This window comes from Mercenaria mercenaria, chromosome 7 (assembly GCF_021730395.1).
Source record: "Mercenaria mercenaria strain notata chromosome 7, MADL_Memer_1, whole genome shotgun sequence".
In the NCBI taxonomy this organism is placed as follows: domain Eukaryota; kingdom Metazoa; phylum Mollusca; class Bivalvia; order Venerida; family Veneridae; genus Mercenaria; species Mercenaria mercenaria.
In genome coordinates this window covers 21,210,897-21,225,207 of record NC_069367.1, presented here as the reverse complement: position 1 = coordinate 21,225,207, position 14,311 = coordinate 21,210,897, and the positions used below count along the sequence as shown (strand labels likewise).

General features: G+C 36.5%; 1 long non-coding RNA gene across 1 annotated transcript; it reads left to right on the top strand.

Annotated features, from left to right (window-relative positions):
- The first annotated feature begins 7,266 nt into the window (after nucleotides 1-7,266).
- Nucleotides 7,267-13,875, top strand: LOC128558777 (uncharacterized). Its single transcript, XR_008371916.1, has 2 exons — nucleotides 7,267-7,430; nucleotides 13,686-13,875. It is a non-coding gene; the product is annotated as an uncharacterized LOC128558777 (long non-coding RNA).
- Nucleotides 13,876-14,311: the final 436 nt, after the last annotated feature.

Genomic DNA, 14,311 nt, shown 5'->3' with positions numbered 1-14,311 from the left:
TTGAATGAATTTAGTAAAGTTATATTATACAAGCCTCTGGCAAATGTAATATTTTTTATTGAGCAAATTCAGTAAATTCTGTACTGAAACTACACAAATTTCATATTTATCACATGCAGACACCAGACATCATATTTTGACTCTGATACCATAAAAACGGAAGACAATTTATGAGTAGTAAAGCTACTCAAACTTGAGCTGAAAATGAAGAGTTCCGTTCTCAATGTTTTTGTTTGTTTTGGGTTTAACGCCATTTTTCAATCTAGTGACACTCACTGTTAAAAAATGTATCAAGCTAAAAATGAAAAAAAAATCAAAGTACAAAACTGGACAAAAATATATAATCATACATTGTTACAATATATTTTGTTTAACATGTTCAAGAGTCATGAAATTTAATTTTTGGAAGATGGTTTCTTCTCACCGATTTTATTGTTACTTGTACCCATACGGGTTGAAAACCAGTTTCGAGGAATATAGGATTGCGCTTTTTTCCATCCATCCATCCACAGTTTTGTGTCCGGTCCATAACTCTTGTCATTCAGCAAAGGATTTTGATATTACTTGGCACAAATGTGCCCCATGAGAAAACAATGTGTCATGGACAAAACCAGGACCCCTAGCTCAAAGGTCAAGGTCATACTTGGAGGTCAACAGTGCTTTCTTTCCTGTCCAGATATCAGTTCATCATGTTATACTGCAGTAGAGAAAGTTAAGTGCCTTCCAGTAGGGGACTTTGTATTGCATGGCAATACTCATTCACTTGTTTGATGCTTTAATGCATATTACGCAATCAAAATCGCCTATAATATAGCATAGTAGGATGATAAACTGAAGTTACCTGTTTTGATGACAGTGCATATACTTTCATACAGACTAGATTTATTTACATACTCTTATGTTTAGGTATTTCATATCAGTTTTATGGAGTTGGATTAAAGGAACGTGCATGTGATAAATTATGTTAATTCATTTTCTCTCCCATGTATTAACTTCACCTTTTCTTGCCTACGTAGCCGGAAAGTATTGAATTATTCAGTGGATATTACTGTCTACCTTTGTCAAAAATAGTGTGCACTTGAGTGACGTCATAATAGTACTAGTTATTATAATGACATCATGAACTATATACATAATACCAGGAAATACCTAAATCTCTCATCTTTGAATGTGAAAGGCAAGAAAAATGTCTTACACGTCCGCCTGTAAATGACAGTTGTTTTTCCAACTCTCGGGAAAGGGGTGGATAAGAAACTATGCTGATGCTCGATTTCTCATTCCCCGCTGTCCTTCCAGTATGAAAAACCCTGTCTTTGACAAGCAAGCATGTAAGATTCCCCGCTGTCCCTCCAGTAGGGAAAACCCTGTCTTTGACATTCCCTGCTGTCCCTCCAGTACGGAAAACCCTGTCCTTGACAAGCAAGCACGTAACTCATTCCCCGCTGTCCCTCCAGTAGGGAAAACCCTGCCTTTGACAAGCAAGCATGTAAGATTCCCCGCTGTCCCTCCAGTAGGGAAAACCCTGTCTTTGACAAGCAAGCACGTAACTCATTCCCCGCTGACCCTCCAGTAGGGAAAACCCTGCCTTTGACAAGCAAGCATGTAAGATTCCCCGCTGTCCCTCCAGTAGGGAAAACCCTGTCTTTGACATTACCCGCTGTCCCTCCAGTAGGGAAAACCCTGTCTGACAGGCAAGCACGTAACTCATTCACTGCTGTCCCTCCAGTAGGGAAAACCCTGTCTTTGACATTCCCCGCTGTCCCTCCAGTAGGGAAAACCCTGTCTTTGACAAGCAAGCATGTAAGATCCTCATTCCCTGCTGTTCCTCCAGTAGGGAAAACCCTATCTTTGACAAGAAGCATGTAAGTCCTCATAATATACATCAGAGGTCCAAAGGATCGAGTCAATAGATGACTAAGTTATTTTGTCAGTGTCAGAAAAGAACAACAACATTGTGACCCTAAGCATTTTTTAGATTGTACAAAATAACAGTCCTGTTGTTGACAAAATAGGGTTCTTAGAAATACATTGAATAATAAACCCTTTTATACCACATATAAAATACCTCAGTGCCAAAGTCTTCCACACATAAATTAGTAACCTCAAAGTCAAATACTTGAAGTCTCCTTGTATAAAATACCTCGCGAGCCAAATGCTTGAAGTCTTCCACATACAAAATACCTCAAAGACAAATGCTTGAAGTCTTCCACATATAAAATACCTCAAAGACAAATGCATGAAGTCTTCCACATATAAAATACCTCAGAGCTAAATGCTTGAAGTCTTCCACATTATAAAACACGATGGAGCCAAATGCTTGAAGTCTTCCATATATAAAATACCTCAAAGTCAGATGCTTGAAGTCTCCCATGTATAAAATACCTCAAGTCAAATGCTTGAAATCTCCCATATATAAAATACCTCAAGTCGAATGCTTGAAGTCTTCCATGTATAAATTACCTCAAAGTCAAATGCTTGAAATCTTCTACACATGAAGAACCTCAAAGCCAAATACCTGAAATCTTACACGCATAGAATGGGGCAAAGCCAAATGCTTGAAGTCTTCCACATGTAAAAAACAGACTGAGAGTCAAATGCTTGAAGTCTCCCATGTATAAAATACCTCAAACCAGAATGCTTGAAATTTTCCACATGTAAAATACCTCAAACCAGAATGCTTGAAGTCTTCCACATGTAAAATACCTCAAAGTCAAATGCCTGAAGTCTTCCACATATAAAATACCTCAAACCAGAATGCTTGAAATCTTCCACATGTAAAATACCTCAGACCAGAATGCTTGAAATTTTCCACATGTAAAATACCTCAGACCAGAATGCTTGAAGTCTTCCACATGTAAAATACCTCAAAGTCAAATGCTTGAAGTCTTCCATGTATAAATTACCTCAAAGTCAAATGTTTGAAATCTTCTACACATGAAGTACCGCAAAGCCAAATACCTGAAATCTTATACACATAGAATGCGGCAAAGTCAAATGCTTGAAGTCTTCCACATTTAAAAAACAGACTGAGAGTCAAATGCTTAAAGTCTTCCACATATAAAATACCTCAAACCAGAATGCTTGAAATCTTCCACATGTAAAATACCTCAGACCAGAATGCTTGAAGTCTTCCACATGTAAAATACCTCAAAGTCAAATGCCTGAAGTCTTCCACATATAAAATACCTCAAACCAGAATGCTTGAAATCTTCCACATGTAAAATACCTCAGACCAGAATGCTTGAAATTTTCCACATGTAAAATACCTCAGACCAGAATGCTTGAAGTCTTCCACATATAAAATACCTCAAAGTCAAATGCTTGAAATCTTCCATGTATAAATTACCTCAAAGTCAAATGCTTGAAATCTTCTGCAAATGAAGTACCTCAAAGCCAAATACCTGAAATCTTACACACATAAACTTCCTTGTATAAAATACCTCAAAGTCAAATGCCTGAAGTCGTCCACATATAAAATACATCAAACCAGAATGCTTGAAATCTTCCACATGTAAAATACCTCAGACCAGAATGCTTGAAGTCTTCCACATGTAAAATACCTCAAAGCCAAATACCTGAAATCTTACACACATAGTCTTCCATGTATAAAATACCTCAAAGTCAAATACCTGAAGTCTTCCACATATAAAATACCTCAGACCAGAATGCTTGAAGTCTTCCACATGTAAAATACCTCAGACCTGAATGCTTGAAGTCTTCCATATGTAAAAAACTTCAGAGTCAAATGCTTGAAGTCTTCCACATATAAAATACCTCATACCAGAATGCTTGAAATCTTCCACATGTAAAATACCTCAGACCAGAATGCTTGAAGTCTTCCACATGTAAAACACCTCAAAGTCAAATGCCTGAAATCTTCCACATGTAAAATACCTCAAACCAGAATGCTTGAAATATTCCACATGTAAAATACCTCAAACGAGAATGCTTGAAGTCTTCCACATGTAGAATACCTGGAAGTCAAATGCATAAAGACTTCCATGTATGAAATGAAGTCTTGGACATACAAAATACCAAAGATCTTCATAATGCCCATGGTGCATTTGGAACTTCCTAGCTGAAAGCAAATGAACTCTTTATGCATGTGGAAAAAAAATCTAATAATATGTTTTGAAAGTAGCAAAAAACACTTTCTCCAGTCCCAATGGCAATTTAAGTATAATAGTTCCAATTTCAAAGGTAAAACTCCCAAAGTTAAAGATTTTTAGATACTTTTTCATCTAAGACTGTACCTATGAAACCAAGTGATATGAGATAATGCTCTCCTAGTCGCCAAATTTTTAGCTTGTCAAGTCAGTGTCAGTATATTTGTTTTCCTTTTAATCTGTCTTAATTGATGTATGCATTTATTATGTCAGTTAAATCAACCAGTTAAAATGCAGATATATACTACGACCAACCAGCAAACACGGTTTATTTTCTGTAAAACCAGTAATGACAGTGCTTGTGGAAATATATCAACAGAAGGCGGATCTTTAACAGAGGCCTTTAAGAGCCTAAAATGGCCAATCGCACAGGCTTTCAAAATGGCCCTTAGAAATTCCTTAAAAAACCTAATTTCTTTAGGCCTCCCTAAAATTCCTAAAAAAAACACTCAGAAAGGGCCAAATTCCTAAAAAAAAACCCATATTTTTTAAAATTATTCCTAATTTTTGTAATTTCTGTCTGAACTTACAATACAAAAATTATTTGCACAAAGTAATGCATATAATGAACCAATTAAGTTAATGAAGTTAATACCCTTTAAGATTCATTTACAGAGGATGGTTCTATCAATTTCCATGAGTTCCTAGGCTACAGCTTCATGAAACAGATATACTTCATTGTCAGAATGATGATGAAAAGCAAATGTATATGTATGGTCAAAGGGCGGGTACTCATCGAAGATGCACCCTACTATTTTGGCAAAGGAATATTGAAGCTGGATATAATTATGTGGAATGTAACACCAGTAAAAAGTGTGGTGTAGGGATGTTTTATAATGACATGTTTATGTGGTTTACTGTTCAAGATTCCATTAGAAGCAGTTACTGTAACAGTAAAATTGACAGTGTTATCTGCAGTTATTCAGTTTTGATAATGACAGTATAAACATGTAAATAATGTTGTTTTAGAGCCAATAAGATGATGGCACAGAGACAACACATTGTCAGTGTTTGGTCTGCAGGTCGGCACTGCAGATGGGAGGTGAAAACACTGTCAACAGTTTGTTAGAGGTATGGAGGGGAGTTGTGTACAGAATATATCAGTACTACCAGCTGTCTGCCAGTGTTTACTTCAAATTTTGGAAGTTAAATGCAGTGGTAAGTATATAAGGATCTTATATGACTACCTGACACTGTTACCAAAGGGGCAATGTGGAATGAACACCTGAGCACTGGTAAGGTGTTTTAATCACTTTTTCTCAAGGGTTGGGAAAACACCTGCCTTATGCAGGCAGACATGTTAGATCATTTTCAGCTCGACTATTCGAAGAATATGTAGAGCTATATCCTTAGTCTAACTCACCACGGCGTCGGCATCACACCTTGGTTAAGTTTTTCGTACCAGTCCACATTTTGACAAAGTCTTTTGAGGTAAAGCTTTGAAACTTTCAACACCTGTGTACCGTCACCATGTCCATTTTTATGCAAGAGTACATAACTCCAGCAAGGATTTAGGCTGAATTATGGCCCCTTTTAACTTAGAAATCATGGTTAAGTTTTTCGTACCAGTTCACATTTTGTGTAAAGTGTTTGACATACAGCTTTGAAACTTTTATCACTTGTTTATTATAACAGCCTCTATCTGTATGAAAGAGTACGTAACTCTGTCAACTATTTTGGCTGAATTATGACCCTTTTTGGACTTTGATACAATTTTTGTACAAGTCCATGTTTTGTCAAAACTATTTGACATGTGGGTTTGAAACTTTGAACACTTGTTTATCATCATGATTTCCATCTGTGAGCGAGAGTACAAAACTCTGTCTAGTATTTTGGTTGAATTATGGCGTCCTTTGGACTTGGAAATTGGTTCGGTTTTTGTACAACTCCATGCTTTGTCAAAACAATTTGACATGTGGCTTTAAAACTTTGAACACTTGCTTATCATCATGATTTCCATCTGTAGGCAATAGAACTTAACTCTGTCAAGTATTTTGGCTGAATTATGGCCCTTTTAGACAAAGACATTGGTTCAGTTTTTGTACAAGTCAAGGTTTTGTCAAAACTATTTGAAATGTGACTTTGAAACTTTGAACACTTGCTAATCGTCTAGCGCGCTGTCGACAGACAGCTCTTGTTCTTGCCTACCGTTAATTTCATTGCAATATTTTCAAAGATATTGAAAATAAAAAATTGCTCATACACTACGATGTTAGATTATGATGTCAGTATGCGCACATGTAGCTGGAAAAGAAGATGAGCTAGGTTATCTCCTATTCGGATAATCTTACCTTTCCCTGCAAGGTAGGCAGGAAATACCAATCTGTTTTTAGTGTTGTTCTTGAAGAGACAGTTCTTCATATAAATTTCTTTTATTTTGATCAGTACATTTTACTATTATAATGCATCAGTAATTCTCAAAGACTTAGTTCTGTCATAGCACTTGCTACATTTCTAATGTTAAATTTAGTATAAATATTCTGTCAGTCTATGGCTGTCAGTAGTTTGCCTTGGCATTATTATAAGTTTCATATCTCGAGTAATTATCAAGTGAGTCTCATTAATTTAAGAAATAATTTATAGGAAAAGCGTGTTTTAAGACAATTTATGCACGATGGGCGGTTATACGTTGGGCATAATAATTTCATGAGGGCTCAGCCCGAGTGAAATTATTTGTACGACGTATTACCGCCCGAGTGCATAAATAGTGTTAAAACACGGTTTTACTATAAATTATTTCAATTCTAATATGCCCTTAATCTAAAACGGTAGATAAAATATAGTAGCACTCTAGAATTTCTAGGTCGCAACAAAAACATTGACATCATCGCACGTTAACGTGACATCATTCTAGCGCAAGAGTGATTTAAAAGAAAAAAGCATATTAGAATATCTTTTATACGATATGTGAAAATGAATTGTAATTAGTGATACCATGTAAACTTTTTACTTTATGGTTTACAGAACGATCCTTTGAAGAAAGACAGTACTGAAAATTGTAATGTTAACAGCTTGTCTTCAGACTGCTTGTGAAACATGCCTAGGGATTGTGCAGTGTCCTAGGTGTACTTGCAGTCATGCTTACAGTTCCATGGAAAGGAATAATACTCTAGTTCTAAAGGCTCAGTCACCTTGAGGCGTATGTGAGACAAGTATTTCAGATCTGTTGTGTAGAGAAGTTGCAGGTGCTCCACATTTACTGATTGTCTATCCGGCTGTAGTGGGGAAACTCCACTTCTTAACTGGACACCAAGTCAGAAACTGGTTAGTTGCAATCTTTCACATACTTAATAAGATTGTGGAAATATATACAAATAGTGTTCATGTACATGTGGGAGACATAATGATTTAGTGCAGTCTGTCTTTCTGTCTGTTTGTCACAAAGTTTGTCCACACAACTTCTCCGACACCAATGGATGGATTTAAACCAAATTTCACAAGAGTGGTCATAGACAACAGTATTTGTGAATATCTTTGGCACTTTCTTGTTTGATGATATTCCGTGGAGTTATAGCCTTTGATTCATCAAATTTTATGATATTTTGGCTACTTATGTTATTGGGCAGATTTCCACCAAACCTTACAGGAGTGATTAGTGTCAAGCCTCATTGTGCATAATATCGGCATTTTCCAGTTCAATGATTTTCAGCGGCATTATAGCCCTTAATTCATCAAATTTTATAATATTTTGGCAACTTCTCTTACATTCGGTTATTGAACCCGCTTGCTTAGCTCAGTAGGGAGATCGCAGATCTACAGATCGCGGGGTTGTAAGTTCGATCCTTAGGTGGGCCATAAATTAATGTTCTTCGTGATGATTTGATAAAAGACATTGTGCCTGAAATTATTTGTCCTCTATCTGATTCATGTTGGGAAGTTGGCAGTTACTTGCGGAGAACTGGTTTGTACTGGTACAGAATCCAGGAACACTGGTTATGTTAACTGCCTGCTGTTATGTAACTGAAATACTGTTGGAAAATGGTGTTAAACCCAAAAAACAAAACAAACTTACATTATTGGGCCAGATTTCAACTAAATTTTGCAGGAGTAATTGATAGTGCCAAGCATAGATGTACATATAGTTGACATGTTTTGGTTCAATGATGCTCAGTAGAGTTGTGGCCCATGATTGTGTTATCTTTACCTTGCCCGTGCAATTGCTCCAATGCAACATGGAGGAATGACACCAAACTTCATAAAAGTGATCAGTGCTTTGGATAGTTATGCATATCATGGGCATGTTCCAGTTTGATGATTTTTTAGCAGAGATGGCCCTGATTCATCAAATTTTATGACATTTTGGACACTTCTCTTATATTATAGAGCAGACTTTCTCCAAACCCTACAAGAGTGATCAGTGCCAAGTGTTATCATGCATATTGTCAGCACGTTCTGGTTCAGCGATTTTTAGCTCGACTATTAGACTATTAGAATAAGTAGACCTGTCCTACTCACCACGGCGTCGGTGTCGACGTCGGTGTCACACCTTGGTTAAGTTTTTCGTACCAGTCCACATTTTGAAAAACTCTTTTGAGAGAAAGCTTTGAAACTTTCAACACTTGTTAAACAATCACCATGACCAGTTATAGGCAAGAGCACATAATTCCATCAAGGATTTTGGCTGAATTATGGCCCCTTTTGACTTAGAAATCATGGTTAAGCTTTTCTTCCAGTTCATATTTTGACAAAGTCTTTTGAGATAAAGCTTTGAAACTTTCAACACTTGTTTACCATCAACATGTCCAGTTATAGGCAAGAGTACATAACTCCATCAAGGATTTTGGCTGAATTATGGCCCCTTTCGACTTAAAAATCTCCGTTTAAGTTTTTCGTACCAGTTCATATTTTTTATAAAGTCTTTTGAGATAAAGCTTTGAAACTTTCAACACTTGTTTACCATCACCATGTCCAGTTGTAGGCAAGAGAACGTAACTCCATCAAGGATTTTGGCTGAATTATGGCCCCTTTTGACTTAGAAATCTTGGTTAAGTTTTTCGTACCAGTTAATAATTTGTGTAGTGTTTGACATATGGCTTTGAAACTTTTATCACTTGTTCAGTATAATAGTCTCTATCTGTAGGAAAGAGTACATAACTCTGTCATCTATTTTGGCTGAATTATGACCCTTTTTGGACTTGGAAATTTGTTCTGTTTTCATACAAGTCCACGTTTTGTCAAAACTATATGACATATTGCTTTTAAACTTTGAACACTTGTTTATCGTCATGATTTCAATCTGTAGGCAAGAGTCAAAACTCTGACAACTATTTTGGCTGAATTATGGCCCTTTTTGGACTTTGAAATTGGTTCACACATTGCCATTTAGTGCAAGACTTATCGAAATCCACAAATACAGGAACATTGTTTGTCTAATCATTTTTAGCTCAGTTTTTCTGATCGCTCGATGTCCGTCGTCCGTCGTCTGGCGTCTGTCGTCTGTCGTCTGTCAACATTTAGCTTGTGTATGCGATAGAGGCTGTATTTTTCAATTAATCTTCATGAATATTGGTCAGAATGATAACCTTGATGAAATCTAGGCCGAGTTCGAAAATGGGTCATCTCGGGTCAAAAACTAGGTCACTAGGTCAAATCAAAGAAAAACCTTGTGTATGCGATAGAGACTGTATTTTTCATTTAATCTTCATGAATATTGGTCAGAATGATAACTTTGATGAAATCTAGGCCGAGTTCGAAAATGGGTCATCTCGGGTCAAAAACTAGGTCACTAGGTCAAATCAAAGAAAAACCTTGTGTATGCGATAGAGGTGGTATTTTTCAATTAATCTTCATGAATTTTGGTCAGAATGATAACCTTGATGAAATCTAAGATGAGTTTGAAAATGGGTCATCTCGGGTCAAAAACTAGGTCACTAGGTCAAATCAAAGAAAAACCTTGTGTATGCGATAGAGGCTGTATTTTTCAATTCTTCTTCATGAATATTGGTCAGAATGATACCCCTGATGAAATCTAGACCGAGATCGAAAATGGGTCATCTCGGGTCAAAAACTAGGTCACTAGGTCAAATCAAAGAAAAACCTTGTGTATGCGATAGAGGCTGTTTTTTTCAACTGATCTTCATGAAATTTGGTCAGAATGATAACCTTAATAAAATTAAGGCCAGTTTTGAAAATGGTTTATCTGGGGTGAAAAACCAGGTCACTGGGTCAAATCAGAGAAAAACCTTGTGTATGCGATAGAGGCTGTATTTTTAAATTAATCTTCATGAATTTTGGTCAGAATGATTACCTTGATGAAATCTAGGCCGAGTTCGAAAATGGGTCATCTGGGGTCAAAAACTAGGTCACTAGGTCATATCACGTAAAAACCTTGTGTATGCGATAAAGGCTGTATTTTTCAATTGATCTTCATGAATTTTGGTCAGAATGATTGCCTTGATGAAATTTAGACCAAGTTCGAAAATGGGTCATCTGGGGTCAAAAACTAGGTCACTAGGTCAAATCAAAGAAAAACCTTGTGTATGCAATAGAGGCTGTATTTTTCAACTGATCTTCATGAAATTTAGCCAGAATGATTACCTTGATAAAATCTAGGCTGATTTCGAAAATGGGTCATCTGGGGTCAAAAACTAGGTCACTAGGTCAAATCGAAGAAAAACATTGTGTATGCAATAGAGGATGTATTTTTCAATTGATCTTCATGAAATTTGGTCAAAGTGATTGCCTTGATGAAAACTAGGTCGATTTTGAATATGGGTTATCTGAGGTCAAAAAATAGGTCACTAGGTCAAATTAAAGAAAAATCTTGTGTATGCGATAGAGACTGTTTTTTTTTCAGTTGATATTTATGAAATTTGGTCAGGTTGATTGCCTTAATGAAATCTAGGTTGAATATGAATATGGGTCATCTGAGGTCAAAAACTAGGTCACTTGGTCAAATCAAAGAAAAAACTTCTGTATGTGATAGAGGCTGTATTTTTCAGTTGATCTTCATGAATTTTGGTCAGAATGATTGCCTTGATAAAATCTAGGTCGAGTTTGAACATGGGTCATCTAGGGTCAAAAACTAGGTCATATCTAAGAAAATGCTTGTTTTATCGCAAGAGACCAATTTTTTGGTCCAATCTTAATGAAAATTGGTCAGAATATTTGTTTCCATGAAATCACTAGGTCAAACATGTTTTACACTGTTATGGAGTGTTTCTTAGGTGAGCGACCTAGGGCCATCTTGGCCCTCTTGTTTAAAGCTCACCTGTCACGTGAGCGTTTGTGATCGCCCTTCATCCATTGTCCGTCCGTCCACAATTTCCTTGTGAACACGATAGAGACCACATTTTGTATTTGATCCCATCATGGGTTCCAGAGTTATGGCCCCTTAAAGGGCCAAAATTTGCTATTTTTGGCTTGTGAACACGATAGAGACAACATTTTGCAATCAACTTTAATCAAACTTGCACACAACTTGTATGTGCATAATATCTTGGGTCCTTTCCAAAACTGGCAATATCCCATGATGGGTTTCAGAGTTATGGCCCCTTAAAGGGCCAAAATTTGCCATTTTTGGCTTGTGAACATGATTTAGACCACATTTTGCAATCAAATTTAATAAAACTTGCACACAACTTGTATTGGCATAATATTTCGGTTCTTTTCGAAAACTGGCAATATCCCATGATGGGTTTCAGAGTTATGGCCCCTTAAAGGGCCAAAATTTGCCATTTTTGGCTTGTGAACATGATTTAGACCACATTTTGCAATCAACTTTAATAAAACTTGCACACAACTTGTATTGGCATAATATCTCAGTTCTTTTCGAAAACTGGCCAGATCCCTTCATGAGATCCAGACTTATGGCCCCTTTAAGGTCCAAAATTTGCTATTTTGGCTTTTGCAGCCATATAGTCAGACTTCATTTATGGTTTGATTTGATACAAATTCACAAAATATCTTCAACAACAATAATTCTTGGATTCCATGATGATGATTACCTCCCCTTATTTTAATATCAGTAAGTACTTATAGGACTCGATTGAAATTTCATTATTGTCATTAGTTAGACTCGGACAATCAGGTTAGATAACTATGGACTGATTTTATGTCAAATTACCTGCATTTATTTCAAATTAAAATGGGTGTATCTCCGTAATTAATGAAGATACTGATCTGAAATTTCATGTATGCCATCAGATGGACTTGGACAATCAGTGCAGATACATATTGACTGGATTTATGACAAATTACCTCCCTTTATTTTTTATGTAAATGAATATACCTAGCAGCTTCTTCTGAGATTGGTTTGAAAACTTATTTATGTCTTCCATGGTAAGAATTTCTACTTTTACTTACTTTTCTAATATATTGTTGTAAAGGCTTGTACTCTATATCTTCTACATGCATATACCAATGCATGATTACCTTCCCCTGATTTTAATAAAAATTTTTGTTTGTTTGTTTTGGGTTTAACGCCATTTTTCAACAGTATTTCAGTCATGTAACGGCAGGCAGTTAACCTAACCAGTGTTCCTGGATTCTGTACCAGTACAAACCTTTCTCTGCAAGTAACTGCCAACTTCCCCACATGAATCAGAGGTGGAGGACTAATGATTTCAGACACAATGTCGTTTATCAAATAGTCACAGAGAACATACGCGCCGCCCGAGGATCGAACTCGCGACCTCGCGATCTGTAGACCGACGCTCTACCTACTGAGCTAACCGTGTGGGCTTTTAATAAAATGGATTTATCTCGGTAAGTATTTATAGGACTCATTTGAATTTCATTATTGTTATTAGTTGGACTGAGACAATCATGGTAGATAACTATGGACTGATTTTATGTCAAATTACCTCCCTTTGTTTCAAATCAAAATGGGTGTATCTCAGTAACCAATGAAGATACTGATTTGAAATGTCATTTATGCCTTCTGTTGGACTCGGACAATCAGGGTAGATAACTTTTGACTGAATTTATGACAGATTACCTCCCTTTATTTTATGTAAATGAATATACCTCAGCAGCATCTAATGAGATTGGTTTTAAATGTTATTTAAGTCTTCCGGGGTAAGGAATAGTCATGCTAGTACAAAAATGCAGCATTTGAGCCAAGGACCCTCAGACTTGGTATGGAGTTTGGCTATGACTAGTACTTGACCCATAGGTCAAAAGGGACTGTTACAAGAAAATATTTATCCTGATGATATTTAAAGTGTATGCCTATGTGATCTATGTCAAAACTTGATCTTATCATTAAGAGCAATGGTACTTAGGTGAGCGATATAGGGCCATCATGGTCCTCTTGTTTTCTTTTTTCTGAATATCTGTGGTAATATTTTGACCCCATTCTACAATCAATTCTTCGAATAGTCGAACTCGCTGTCATCCGACAGCTCTTGTTATAGTGAGTTATGACCATAGTTTGGTCAGATTTTAAGATATTTTGACTAGTTTAAGTTAGTAGCTTTATGTTTTACTTACTTTGAAAAATGATGGTAATATTTCTGTGCAATTTCATCATACCTGTGATTCTCCTTAAGTTGTATCTTAAATGTTTTTCTATTTCAGTATGATGTAATGTCACTCTTTAAGTGGGTGGATCTGGAGAAACGTGACACGTGGAACACAATTGGAATGTATCAAATCAGTCAAAACAGACAAAATCCTGAGATATGAAATTGTATTCAACACATAACCCTGGAGATGCAACAGTGGGCAAAGATTCTGAGAACTGCTGTAGAAAATTGCCCTGAAGAAGGTAACAAGAATAATACTCAATTTATAGCTCACAAAAGCACAAAGTGCTCAAGGTGTGCTATTATGACCAGTCATTGTACGTTGTGCGTCGTCCGTCAACATTTGCCTTGTGAACACTCTAGAGGCCACAGTTGTGACCTGGTATTTATAAAACTTGGTCAGAATGTTTGTCTTGATGATTTCTAGGTCAAATCTGAAACTGGGTCATGTGGGTTCAAAAACTAGGTCACTAGGCCAGATCAAAGGAAAAGCTTGTGAACACTTAGAGGCCACAGTTGTGACCCAACATTTATGAAACTTGTCTGAAATGTCTGTCTTGATGCTTACTAGGTCAAGTTCAAAACTGGGTTATGTGGGGTCAAAAAGTAGGTCACCCGGTCAAATCAAAGGAAAAAATTGTAAACACTCTTAGAGGCCACAGTTGTGATTCAGTCTTT